General features: G+C 38.0%; 1 pseudogene; it reads right to left on the minus strand.

The window, feature by feature from the left end:
• Positions 1-786: 786 nt before the first annotated feature.
• Positions 787-1,198, minus strand: LOC127198606 (enhancer of rudimentary homolog; annotated as a pseudogene).
• Positions 1,199-15,304: the final 14,106 nt, after the last annotated feature.

Here is a 15,304-nt window from a genome sequence, read left to right on the forward strand (position 1 = left end):
GGGAGTATAGAGGGCAGTAGATGGATGAAGCTGAAAGAGAAATAAAATAAAAGATAAAGTCCCGTGTTAATCTCCATCCCAGGCCATTCTCTGAACCCTCAGTTCTAGAGTCATTGTTGATATTATTTGACCATTTTTCTCCACGTTGGGTTTCTATGAATAATAAAGTGCCAGGTTACCACTTTGGATGTGTTCTTCTCCCTGTACTGCTTTCTTGATCTCTTTTGTCAGAAAGAGCAAGCTCTAGTTCCTTTCTGAGCAGGTAGGTCAGTAGCAGCAGCTGTTTATAGATTAGCAACACTCCACCTCAGTCCTTGATGGGAAACAGCTGAGCTTCCAGAGCATTTAACCAGATCACACAGTGGGTAGAGGCAGAATTGTTTGTGAGTAGTAGCACTGAACTAAGATTTTTTGTGAACTGATTGTTATGGAGTTGTTTTTACAACTACAGAACATTTCTTGTATTTTTGGTTGTGAGCCTAGTCTTTAATGGCTGAGCCATCTTTCTAGCCCTAAAGAACACTTCTTTATTTTTCACTAAGACTCTCCCAGGTGACATAAATAACCTTGTTACCATCCCACCCCCAGGAAGGGTTAGTGTACTCACTGCTATAAAGCAGATATGAACAGTTCCAAGACCAGAACCAACCTTAAATGGCAAAAACACTTTCTATTTGAATAATCATAAAAATGTTTAAGTAAAAAAAGAAAAGGAGCAAAGGGACAATAGTAGTTTCAGAATGAAAAGATCATTCATGTTTCTTGTCATTACATACAATCTTGGCTCTAGTGTAACAAAATGGAAACAGGATTATGATCATACAAAATGTTTGCAACAGAACACTGTATGCACCTGTTCCAAGCCCAATTCAGCCCTGACTGCGTCCACCTCAAATATTTCCCAGCCTGTTGGGCCTCTCAATGGAGGAGCCCGTATATGTTCTCTTTGATTCAGTATTTGCTATAAAGCTAGTATGTCAGTGTATCAGCTCGATAAACAAGACAGCTGAGATCTGCCAGATCGTCAATAAAATCAAGCAACTGACTGATATCATATGTGATGGAGGGGATGTTGGGATTCAGTCTCTTCAGATTTTCTTCATACATTTTACAAACACCTTCCATGTACTCATTAACAGACTCATGGTCCTGCCTTCTGGCCTCGTGGTAGGCTGTATCACAAAATGGTATGAGACATTGCACCAAATGCTTCACTAACACTGCTGCTCTTTATAGGGCTTTAGGAAATTATATTAAACAAATAGTAATTCCTAATTAAAGAGAATTTTTGTGTAAATGAAATTTAATTGTGTGGTCCATTCTAGTGGATAATAACTAGTTATCGAACTGATGTTCTTCACAGAAAACAGAACACTTACTTTTTAAAAAAGGAAGAAATCCTCTTTAGACATTTTCCTGTGATAAGTGATGATGAACTAACTCTCAGAGTGTAGAAGTGAAGACCAGAGTAAACCACTCAACAGAGACAGAATACTAGCTGAAGCTACACGCACAGTGCTGTGTGAGATTTACTGATTTCTATGTTACCCAGGCCACTCACTGTCACCAAGCAGCTAGACTTCACATACAGTATTTAGCAATAATTGAGGAACACACTCGGTGTTCTGTATGGGCCATAGTTGGGATTTTATTGCTGTGAAGAGACACTCTGACCATGACAACTTTTTATAAAGGCAAGCAATAAATTGGTGCTGGCTTACAGTTTCATAGGCTCAGTCCATTATCATCCTGATTGGAAGCATGGCAGCATCCAGGCAGACACAGTGTTGAGGGAGCTAAGAGTTCTACAGGCATCAAAATGAGTCTGTGACACACTGGGCACAACTTAAGCATATAAGAACTCAAAGCCTGCAACCACAGTGACACCTCCTGGAACAGGGCCACATTGCCTAATAGTGCCATTCTCCGTGAGCCAAGCATTCAAATATAAGTCTATGGGGAACATTTATATTGAAATCATCACATTTTACTCCATGGCACCCATCAGCTTGTAGCCATAATATAATACAAAATGAATTTAGTCCAACTTCACAAGTCCCCATCACCTACCAGTTTTAACAATGTTTAAAAGCCTCTGATAATCAAGCAATCTCTTAATTGTAATGCCCTATAAAATCAAAACAAAATACAGATTACATAATTACAACATGCAACAGCAAAGGATATGCATTACTATTCTGAAATATAGGGTAGGGAGCATACTAAGGAAATACTGGACCAAAGCAAGACAAAAAATCTGCTGTACAAACTCCAAACTGCATCTCTATGTCTCATGTCAACTTGCTTTTCAGATCTCCAACTGTTTTCAGCTTCATTTACTGTAACACATTTCTCTCTCTTGGTCAGGTTCTACTCTCTGATAGCAGCTTTCTTTGGCAGGCATCCCACACCTCCGGGATCTTTAACTTCTTGGGGTTTCCAAGGCAAACCAGGCTTCACCTTCACAGCTTCACACAATGGAGTCTCTTGGCTTCCATGACGGGACACCCCTGCCACATGCTTGGCTTCCACAGCTTTCCTTAGTCTCAGAGAGAGATTCCTTTCTAGGCTACAAAGTAGAGAACCTCTGCCTCACACCTGGCCTCGGCAACTTTCTTTAGTCATAGAGGGAGATTCCATAATTCCTTTGTTCTATTTTTGACATGAATGCCAGAACCGTATGGTTGAAGCTGGAAAGTTCTGCTGCTTTCTAGGGCTAGAACATGTGCCCCACCTTGTGCCCAGTATTATATCTTCACCAGCTTTCTGGTTTTGATGGTTTGCTTCAGTGTCTAAGCTTGCGTCTCCTGGAACATACTCAGTCAACCAGACTGACCTTGAACTCAGAGATCTGCGTGCCTTTGTCCCCTGCATGCTGGGATGAACCAACATGTTGTACCAACATGCCTGAATCCATTCTTTAATTCCTTTTTACAAGATGGAAGCACAGTTGGAGGAGATCTTGGTCTGAGATCACCACTCCCTTAATTTCATTTAATATCCTTGAACACATGACTAAGATCCAGTCCACTTTCTGGTGCTCATTTAATCTTTGAACCATACATTTTATATTTTTCCTTTCTAAGTTTGCTGTTTTATCAAAATACTCTTCATGAAAGTGAACCATAGGACAGAGTCTATGATAGCCTCTTTTGAGAGTTCCCTTCTCAAAGCAATTAAATTAAATCTCTTCACCTAAGCCTCGGGCAGATTCTTTGGCTAAGGGCAGAAAGAACCCCCACTCTTCACTAAAATATCACAAGAACAGTCTTTAGGCAACATATACTAAAATTTTTCTCCTCTGAAATCTCTTAACCCAATTCAAATCAACTTTAGCACCACTGCTTTCCATGCTTCTACTAATATGTCCTACTAAACCACACTTAAAGCTTTCCAGAGTTTCCTAATCCAAACTCCCCTAATCCACAATCCTCCTAACAAAAGCGTGGTCAGGCGTATCACAGCAACACTCCACCTCTCTGTACCAACGTCTCTCTTAGTTCTGGTTTTATTGCTGTGAAAAAGACACTGTGACTAAGGCAGTGCTTATATAGGAAAACATTTAAGTGGGGTTGGATTACAGGTCAGTCCATTAGCATCACAGTGGAAAGCATGGCAGCATCTATGTAGACATGATGCTGAGGAATATGCTGAGCGTTCCACATCTTGATCCACAGGCAGTAGCAGAAGACTGTGTGCCACACTGAACTTACATTTTCTACTACGTCTAGGGGGGTCTATATAGGATTTCAAAATTATTCTCACATTTGTACATGTATCTAGATTTTTCCAGTTTAAATAACTCCCTGTTGATGGTCTGTATCTTTCCTGGATCTTTGGAATTCACTATCAACCAACTGTGAGAGTTGAGACTATCATGCCATCTCCTCCACCTTGATATTTTTAATCTTCCTTTCCTCAAGTATTACTAGACTTAAGCCCTTCATTCAAAATCAGTTCTTCCACTATGTTTTACCCTTTCTGTCCTTATATTTAAAAATGTCAAATCTTTTGCATATATAAGTATGCTAAAAGGTGCCTAGAAGGCCAGCTTACATACTATATTTCCTAAGAAAATCTCAATTTTCTACAAGATTAGGAGTTGGTAGAATATTTCAAATCCCAGAGTTTGTAATATTTAAGATGAGTTTTGAAAATACTTTATATCATATGTTTTATTTATTTATTTATTTACTTAGGGTGGTGTGGGGTCATAGGAAATTTTATGGAATCAGTTCTCTCCTCTACCATGGGAGCTATGGATTGTATAAAATTTGGGTCTTCAGGCTTGGCAGCAAAGTCTTTTCACACAGAATCATCTCATTGATTTGAATTTTAAAGTGTGATGATTTTTCTCTATTTTTTATTTTTATGATTCTGTAGATTATTCTTTGGTAGTACCAAGTTTTTTAATGTTTTGAGATGATAAACATTCTAAATCTCAACATTCTCTCTGAGTATTGGTGTTATACTGATATTCAGTGTGTAAGCCAGGGGATTTAAGATAGGTGAGAGAGTATTAATATCAAGGTTCTCTGCAGAAATATTGTTTGAAATAAAGATATGTCTGTCAATTCTGTAGATTTGGAGGAAGCAATTCCTCTTTACACACTTTGGCTTTAAAATTATTTTCATATTTTTTAGAAGCAATATCTGATATATTTGCTAAAAAATTAAATTCTTACTGAGGGAGTTGGATATTGGAATACTGGAAATACAACAACATTATGTAAATAAAATATGACATCCATAACTAAGAAGAACATTAAATAGCTGCCTACCAGCATGAATATAGAATTATACATATGAAGCAGATATGAACATCAGTCTAAGAAAATAATCATAGGAAATTTTTATGATTTTCCTTACTGATTTTTCTCTTTATTTTATTTGTATGCAACTTTGTAGCTTGATAGTCAGACATAAGCCTCCTTATGTGACCTATCTCCTTAGACTATATAGTAGTGAAAAACATGTCAAAAAAAGTATGGGAGGATCTTATATGATATATCATGTTTCGCAAGTGTACATCTTGTCCTTAAGTGTTTATTTCTCAGAGATTCTGAATATGTCTGTTTGTAAGCATTTCACCCAGTCATGGATACAACTGCTATAGCATGGAATGCTGAATGTTGCTTAAAGACACCTGCCTCTGACATGAACTCTGGTGGCACCAATTTGATCACTTCCCCTTGGTGGGGAAGCCTGGTGGCACAGAAAAGAAGTGGAAGTAGGCTATCTGGATGAGAGCTGTCGTCAGATGGCTGGGGAGGAAGTCCCCTTCTGTCAGAGGTATAGGAGATGGGTACAAGGCAAAAGGCAGACATATGAAGGAACAGGCATATAGAAGTGAGGGGATAACAATCAGTATGTAATCTGAATTAATAATAATAATAAAATAATAATAATAATTATTATTATTATTATTATTATTATTATTATTATTATTATTATTATTATTATTATTATTATTATTATAATTACCCATGTGTAAGACTGGTTCCAAAAAGAGGTTTTTCTGGGAGGTGTTGTGGACCTAAGTAAGGTAAGAACTAAAAAGGTTTTAATGTCATTGCAGAAACGCTATAGAGTAGGTTCTAGATCCTTGGTTCCACCTGATTAACTTCCTGGTTCATAAAGTGAGCAATGTGTTCTGCTAAGTGCTTCTACAATGTTATGATACCTCGCCTAGGACCAAAGCAAATAGAGCCATTTGTCCTGGGTCTACAAGCCCCAGAAGCAGAAACCAAAACAATTCATTTCTCTTTATAAGTAATTGTGTCAGACATTTCATTAAAGAAATGGGGAGGTGATTCACAAATAATTTCTTAAATATTAAAACATAAGTAAAGCTCAGAATCATCCACAGATTCCCTTCTGTGCTATATCCAACATTTATATCCAGCTAGCCCTCCTACCTCCTTCTGTAAGATCTAGCCTTGGTCTGATTTCCTGACCCTCATCATTCACACATCCTCCCTAACTGAATTAAGCTCTGATCCTAGACTCAGCTTTGTTTTGACATCACTGATTTCTTCAAAACAAACCTCTAGATTTCTATTAGAACCCACACATGCTGCAACCACCAACAGGTCCCTTCTAAATGATATCCAACCTTTCCATCCACCCATATTTCGCCTAGCTTTCTCGATTCCTAGCCCAGAGACTCTAATCTTCCACACCCAGACCTTCTCACCAACTAGTCAATACATTAGCTTACTCTGGCCACCCCTTATTGCATAGTTCTTACAATTTTCTGCTATCATTTTTACAAGATTGATTGAGCCTTAGGTGAAGGTTCTATTTTGTAGATCTAAACAGAGGAAATAAGATCCAACATCTATTGTTTAATTGATTATAGTTTTCTTGAATGGTTTATGTCAGTTATATAAAAACATTTCTTTGATGAGGGGTGAAGATCCTATTTACCTGTAAAATTGATGACAAATGTTTATAACACAGTTAGGAATTTTGAGGGTTTAGTAAGGGGTAGATGTAAATTCTCCTCCAAAATTCATGACTTCAATAACCCCAGGCAAGTGGCCAGGTTTCCAGTACCGGGCAAATTTCCTTCTTTTTGACCTGTTCTTTTTTAATGTATATTTTATTTTTTATAATTTATTCACATTACATCCTGATTACTATCCCCTTTCTCATATCTTCCCATTCCCACCCTCCCTCCCTCTTCTGCCTATTCCCCTCCCCTAGACCTCTGATAGGGGGGCCCTCCTACCCCAACTGCCTGGCAACAGCCTACTAGATCTCATCAGGACACCTGCATCCTCTTGCTCTGTGTGCTGGCTAGGCCATCTTGCCAAGAGACAGTGACCAAATCATGGACACCAGAGTGCATATCAGAGATTCAGCAACAGTCTGTCTTCTCCCACCCCACGTGGAGAATCGGCAGTTCATCAATTACATCTAAACAGGGCATCCTGGTTCTCTGCATGCACTGTCCTTAGTTGTTGCATCAGTTTGTGCAGCCCCCCACCCCACCCCCACTGTGTCTAGATCCACAGACCTTAATGGTCTCCCTGTGGAGGTTCTGCTCCCTCTCAGACCTTCCATCCCACCACTCTTCCCTACAACACTCAGAGTTCCGCCCAGAGTTCAGCTTAGAGTCCCAGTATCTGTCTCAATGCCCTGCTGGATGGAGTCTCTCAAAGGAGATTTATTATGGGTTAATATCCACTTATAAGTGAGTATATACCATGTGTGTTTTTCTGAGTCTGGGTTACCTCATTTAGAATGATCGTTTTTGAGCTATTCTTATATATAATGTACTAGCTGTTAGCAACTGCCAAGTGTGTGTGCCAGTGGTGCACCTTTAGGGTTATCATGCGATGATGGTAACTGTTGTGGTTTATAGGTATCATAGCCAGCTAAGAATCTGGTTGTTTAAAAAAAAAAAAAAAAAAAAAAAAAGAATCTGGTTGTTTGCCTCCTTTGGAAGCTGACCTGGCATCACGAAAGCTGGTCCTGAAGAAGGAAGCATTCAGATTAGCTCTAGATCAGGAGTTCCTGGGTCCTGCTTTGGAAGTCTATGATATCTCTAGGAATAAGAACTTACTGCCCAACTATGAGGAGCAACAAAGTACAATAACAATAACCTGTAATGTTATCAAGTCTCATGGACATCCATGACCAACAACTAAAAATGGCTTACTCATCATTGGTGTTGGGGTTTTGATAGGTGCTTTTTGGCTCTTGGAAGAGAGCATTTTCAGTCCAAATGAGAAATTTTCATTTAAACTATATGTGTCTATTTATACATAGACTTATAAGTGTTATAGATTTTCTGGTAGATAGATATTAGTGCAATTACTTATGACTGTTTCAGACATCATTGCTGCTATTTTACTCTTCTTACTTTTTATTTGTCTCACTAGTCTCCTAATTAGATAAACTTCTTTTCTCTTTCTGCTATAAGATCATTTGAACCATGTTGGTTTTCTCTTTATTGTGTTCCCATACTTCCACACAATGATCATTTACTTTCCTGGTTTCTGTATTTAGAACAATATATGAAAAGGAATTAATTATTCTGTATATAGTAATTAATACAGGAAATTATTATGGTGCCAGTTATTCCTGAACCAGCTATTTTCCAAATAAAAGATACAGAAATTTGTTAGATTCATGTAAAACCTTCAAGCACAAACTGATGCACTAACCAAGGGCAATGCATGTAGAGAGTCTAGGCCTCATGTTCAGGTAGTATAGCCAATGGTCACCTCATTCTCACGAATTGTGGGGGTATCAGGGACTACCTCTGACATTGAACTCTGGTCCCCCCAAATTTGATCACTTCTTCTTGGCAGGAAGGCCCTGAGGGCACACAGAGGAAGGGGATGTAGGCTATTTGGATGATTCCTGATAGGCTGTGGTCAGATACTAGGGGAGGAGGGGCCGCCTATCAGAGGGCTAGGGGAGAGGAATAGGGTGGAAGAGGGAGGGAGGGTTGGAACAGGAAGACACAAGTGAGGAGATAACAATCAAGATGTAATATGAATCAATTATACTAAATTTAAAAACTGAAAAAAGCATTAGATCTGGGCAGATATTAACTCTAGGTTATTTTGTTACTTCCCAGTTAGATGCCTCATGTTACCTGCCTTAATCGTTTCTGTCTAGTGTGCCTCTGTTCTGTCAGTCTGTCATGCTCTCAGGATCCATTCTGCCCCCATGGAATACTTTCTTCTCTCCACCTTCTTCTCCTCCTGCTATATCTTTTGCTTTCAGAAACTTTATTAACCAATCAGGGATAACTGGGGAGTATTCCTTGTATCACATGGATATGGGAGATAGTTCAACATAAATAACAATGCCCATGGAAGGGCGGTAGCCAGATCTCAGGGCACTGAAACTAACATCTAAAAACACAGTGTACAAAACCATCCTTTAACAAAGACATGTATTCATATCTGAACATACAAGGCTAGGAATCTTTCTGGATCTTGTTTACCTTTAGTGTAATCTTTTATAGTCTTACCAGTTTACCTGCAAAGTTCATGATTTCATTTTTCTTTATAGCTGAGTAGTATCTCATAGTGTATCTGTACCATATTTTCATTATCCTTTTATATTTTTTTCATTTAGTTAATTGGGAAAAGAGTGTGTCAATTTGTTTATCTCCTCCGAGAAACAACATTTAGATTCATTTAATTCTTTGCATTGTTTTCTTTGCTTATATCTCATTGATTTCTTTCACGGTATATGTTATTTTTTCCATTGACTTTATTAGAAGTTAGATTATTTCGTTTTGCTGATTTTGATTTTGATTACTAAGTTGTTAACTTCTGTTCTTTCTGAATTTTTAATGTAGTTCCTTGGTGCCATAAATTTTTATGTAGGAATACTTTTGATTTTTCCTTTAGGTTTTTATGTGTTGTGTTTTCATTTTCATGTAATTTCAGAACTTTTTATTTATTTCTTAATTTCTTCCTCAACTCATTGATCATTTGGTAATGAGCTTGTGTATTTGTTAGAGATTTATTAGTTGTCAATTTTAAACTTATTGGATTGTGGTCAGATAGGACACAAGAAATGATTTCAACTTTTTTGAATTTGTAAATATTTGTTTTGTATGGTTTTATATGGCTATAGAAAAACCTTTATGCACTGCTGAGTAGAATATGTATTCTTTGGCATTTGGGTTGATTATTCTGTAGATATTTATTAAGTCTATTTATTTGATGTGATATTAATTAATTCAAGTGTTTATCTCTTTATTTTTTGTCCAAATGACCTATTTATTGGAGAAAATGGGGTATTAAATAACTTATTATTAATTTTTGTCTTTAAATAAAATATTATATTTTTATGAAACTTAGTTCTCAGGGATCAGTGCATATATGTTTACAATAGTAATATCTTCTTGGCTAATGGTTCCCTTTATTAGAATAAAATGTCCTTCTTAACCTTTTCAGATTCATTTCAGTTTGAAATCTAGGTTGTCATCCATGAGATAGAAACATTTGCTTTCTTCTTGGTCTCATTTATTTGGAATACATTTGTCTATTCTTTTACTTGAAGTTGGTGCCTATTTTTAAACTTTAGTTGTATTCCTGTAGACAACAGATGAATGGATTTTGTTCCTGGAATCATCCAGTCATCCCATGCCTTTGATTAAAGAATAGAGGCCAATGATTCATTTATTAATTTACTATACATCCTGAATCTAGCCCTTCTCCTCCCATTCCCATCCTCCTGCCCCAATTCTCTTTCCCCTCTCCTCTTCTCAGAAAAGATGAGGCTCCTGCCCACCATACACACAAAAAAACTTACCCTGGTCCATTTAGTCATATCAGGACTAAGCACATTCTCTTCCACTGAGGCCAGACAAGGTAGCCCAGCTACAGAGGTTCCTGATATTTAAAGTGACACTGAAATGTAGATGTTCACTGAAGTCATCATGTTGATTTTCAGTGGTGTTGTTTGTATTCTCGAGGATACTCAGTGTTTTAATAATTGTATACTAAATTTTTTCCAAAATCTATCTGGTTTCTACATCATTTTCTTCAGTCTGAAATATTATTTTCTTTTTCTTTAATTTTTGTCTAAGAATTTTTGTATAAATTCTTATGAGCTGTTTATATAGTGGAAATATTTTCTTTTATCTTCCATTATGGTGGATAATTTTACTGGGTGTAATGGTCTCAAATTCCTTCATATTCTTTTCTTTATTTCTATTAAATAATTTATTCATATTACATCTCAATTGTTCTCTTGCCTCTTGTATCATCCCATTTCCCCTCCTTTCCTCTTTTATTCTATTCTCCACCACTAGGTCTGTGACAGAAGGAGACCTCATTCCCCACTATAAGATCATAGCCTATTAGGTCTCTTCCTGATAGCCTGCTTACTCTTCCTTTGAGTGTCACCAGATCTCCACATCAAGGAGAAGTGGTCAAATAGGGGGCACTAGAGTGCATGTCCAGGTCAGCCCATGTTCTCCAAACAATTGTGGAGAATGTGGTATCTGTTGGCTAGATCTGAATAAGGGATCTAGGTTTACTGCATATATTGTCCTTCATTTGTTGATACAGTAGTTTGAGCTGACCTCCCTGGGTCCAGATCCACCAGCCTTAATTGTTTTCTTATAGGTTTCTAGGACTCTCTAAGTCCTTCTATTTCCCCATTCTTCCTTACCTTTCTCACCTAGTGATTGAACAGGAAGTCCTAGTATCTATCCCAATCTCTGGCTAAGTGAAGACTTTGAGGAGACATCTCTGTTGGTCTAGTGTCCAATTATAAGTGAGTATATGCCATGTGTATATATCTGAGTCTGGGTAAACTCATCAGGGTGATTATCTCTAGTTCCATCTGTCGGCCTGTAAATTTCAGAATTCCCATGCTTTTAATAGTTGAATAGTATTCTATAGTGTAAATGTACCAGTTTCTTATCCATTCTTCAACTGAGGGACATCTAGTTGTTTCCAGGTTCTGGCTACTACGAATAAGGCTGCTATGAACAAAGTTGAGCACATGTTCTTGTGTGGTGGAGTATCTTTTGGATATATTCCAAGGAATGGAATAGTTGGGTCTTGAGGAAGCCCTATTCCCAATTTTATGAGAAAGTGCCATATTGATTTCCAAAGAGGTTGTACAAGTTTGCAATCCCACCAGCAATGAAGGAATGTTTCCTTTCTCCGCATCCTGGACAGCATGTACTGTCACTTGAGTTTTTGATCTCAGAGTCATTTTGATTTGCATTTCTCTCATGATTAAGGACACTGAGCATGTTTAAGTGTTTCTCAGCCATAAGATATTCCTCTGTTGAGAATTCTCTGTTTAATTCTGAGCCCCATTTCTTAATTGGGTTATTTGGTTTGGTAGTATTTAATTTCTTGAGCTCTTTATATATTTTGGATATCACATCTTTGTCCAATATGGGGTTGGTGAAGATCTTTTCCCAGTGTGTAGTCTGTTGCTTTGTTCTGCTGAGAGTGTCTTCTGCCTAACAGAAGCTTTGTAGCCTCATTAGGTCCCATTTACTAATTGTTGACCTTAGAGCCTGGGTTGTTGGAGTTTTGCTCAGGAAGTTGTGTCCTGTGCTAATGAGTTCCATGCTCTTCCCCACTTTTTCTTCTAACAGAATTATTGTCTCTGGTTTTATGCTGCTGTCTTTAATCCACTTGGACTTGAGTTTTGTGCACGGTGATAAATATGAACCAAATTGCATCTTTCTACATGTAAATATCCAGTTAGACCAGCACCATTTGTTGAAGATGTTACCCTTTTCCATTGAATGGATTTAGCTTCCTTGTCAAAAATCAAGTGTCCATATGTGTGTGGATTTATTTCTGGGTCTTGAATTTTATTCCACTGGTCAACCAGCCTATTTCTATGCCAGTACCATGCTGTTTCAAATACTGTTTCTCTATAGTACAGTTTGAGATCTAGTATGGAGATTCTTCTGGAGGATCTTTTATTGTACAGAATTGTTTTAGATACTTTTAGTTTTTGTTTTTCCATATGAAATTGATAATTTATCTTTCAATGTTTTTAATATTGTGTAGGTATTTTGATAGGGATTTCATTGCATCTATAAATTACTTTTGGCAAGATGGACATTTTTACTACATTAATTTTCTCAATCCATGGACAAGGGAGATCTTTCCATCTTCTGATGTCATCTTCAAACTCTTTCTTCAAGACCCCTGCTGGCTTGTGGAGATTGACTAGGAATCTGCCTAATCTGTTCAGGCTGTGGAGTTTAGGTTCAGTGCCACTTCAGAGACCAAATATTGTAGTCTGGCCTGTGGGAGTTGTCTGGGCTTCTGTCTGATCCCTTCAGGTTGGTTCAATTGCAACAAATGGCTGGGCTCTGTGAGAGCTTGCAGGAATGGCTCCCTGGGTTTGAGTGGGTGGCTAGTTTTCTGCCAGATGCCCCCAGGCCAGTTCAGAGCCTCCTGAGAGTGTGGGAGCCCTTGATGAGCTGGAGTGGCTAGCTAGGCACCTACTCGCTCCATTCAGGCCAGGTCCGTCCTATATATTCAGAACATTCTGCTGGGATGGAGGATTTTTCCTGATCCTTTCAGACCTTGGCACCTTAGATCAGTCAACCGAGTGTATGTCTTTGGAGCTGCAACTATGGGAAGTATCCACAGCTGCCTGGGCCCCCATGCCAGAGTCATACTCTAGGACCCCTGGGCCATCAGGCTTTAATACTGTTATGGTGTGGCCCACTGATCATTCAGAGAGGGAGACAGGGTGTGCATGCTCTTGGCTGCACTGAGCTTTGTATTTTGTGCCCATGTGTCCGCCAGCCCCTGGGGCTTTCTCAGGACTCATGGGTCATTCTGAAGTCAGAACCACCTATTTTCCTATGTTTTTCCCAGGCCTACAGTTCTAGGCTGGTGTTTCACTCCCACACTTCAGTCTCAGATACTGAGTCCCTGATATAGCGCACAGCAGCAGCTCCCAGACAGGTAAGGGTCCAGACTCTGGGGACTGGGCACCCATTCCCTGTGGGCAGGTTGGGTGGCCTGAGTAGGACTCACCTGTGTTCTGCATTTTGTGGATCCCTCTCATCTAGGGCTCTTCGGATTTGAGGTCTGTAACTCCCAGCCTGGTCCCCAGTGTCCTTCCTGAAGATCAGATACCCTGAGTGTTTGGCAGCTCCATCTTAGATCCATCCTTTATATTCTTAGGAATTGGAAACACTATTTCAGGATTTGTGGGTTTTCACTGAGAAATCAGGTGTTATGTTGATGAGATTTTCTTTAGAAGATACTGTGATTTTTCTCTTATAGTTTTTAATACATTTCATTTGTTTTATAGACAGTTTTTAAATAATGTTATGCCATGAGAATTTCCTCTTTTTTATTATTTATTTGGTGTTCTTTGTGATTCTTACATCTGTGTGGATGTCTTTTCTTGTTTGCGGCAGGTTTCTTTAATGATCTTTTTTAAAATCTCATCTATGGTATTGATTTGAGATTTTTTTTCCTTTCATCTATGTGTAAAATTTTAATATTTGGTATTTCACATGGCACATTTCCTGTGTGTTTCCTTTTTCAGATATTAATTTTTTCATATTCCTTGCATAGTTGGTCTAGAAGCTATAGTTTATCTTTGGGTTCTAATATTCTATCTACTGCCTGTCTTATTCTACTACTATACTTTTCGGGTTTTCATTTGAGTTTTCAATTCTATTTTTATCTCATCTTGAGTTCTTTTTAACGTTTTTAATCTCATTATTGAATTTTATTCTTAAGTCCTGGATTATCTTTGCTATTTCCATCAGCCTTATATTTGCTTGTTCTTATGCATAACTTAGACATTTATTCACTTTAAGTTCTGTTTCATTCATTTCATTAAGCTGTGATTTTTCTATTTTACTTAAACCCCTTAAATTCTTTGATAAAGTTTATGATTCTTGTTTTAAATTCATTGTCCTAGGTTTATCTACAAAATTCTCATTGGCAAACACATCTGTAGAACTCATAAGTTTTGGAGACAGAATACTGGCTTTAATGTTTTTTTGTTTTTTTTGCAATGGGATCTGGATATGTGGGCTAATTTTTGCTAATTCTAAGATGGATATGGAAAGGGCCAGTTGTGGCAGTAAAGATAATGTACAGGCAAGTTGAGCATAAAGGTTGGAAATGCTTAGGTATGAGAAAGTCAGGTGAACAATGGGGACAAGACTGGTGTGCTAGACGTGACTCCTAGTTCAAGCTTGGAGCGTGGGGGTTATGGCTTGCCATAACTGAATAAGTAAACTGGTACTTACTATCCTCTATATTATAATAGTAAAAACAAGTGATAACTTCACCTGACATTTGATGGTCAGAAAACAGGCAAATGCATGAATACGTGGACATGGGATCTCTAAGAGTCTCAGAATAGAAGGAAATGTTGTACTTTGTCCTATAAACGTTTCTCAAAAAATCTAGCTACCAACACAAGATGGCTATGCAGCTCTTGAAATTTACTGCTGGAGAATGAGAGTGCACACTCCCAGAAGGAACTATGTTGTCAGTGCTCTAAAGTTCAAGTGTTGAACACTTAATTCTCAGTGCAAGAGTACTAGAAAGTAGAGTCTAAAAGAGATTAGATGATGAAGGCTTTATCTCCTAAATGAGAGATGGTAAATACTGACATGAGTTAGTGATGACAGAAAAGTGGATTCTTGCCAAAGAAAATTCAGCTCCTGTTTTCTTTCTTTCACTGCCTTGCCATTTAGTTCTGTGAAGAGATGACAGAGAGTGACATCCCTCATCAGATGTTCTTGCTATGAACTTGGATTTTTCAGTCTCCAGAAAGTAGGACAAGTACATTTGTGTTCATTATAAAT

The sequence above is a fragment of the Acomys russatus genome, chromosome 2, assembly GCF_903995435.1.
Source record: "Acomys russatus chromosome 2, mAcoRus1.1, whole genome shotgun sequence".
In the NCBI taxonomy this organism is placed as follows: domain Eukaryota; kingdom Metazoa; phylum Chordata; class Mammalia; order Rodentia; family Muridae; genus Acomys; species Acomys russatus.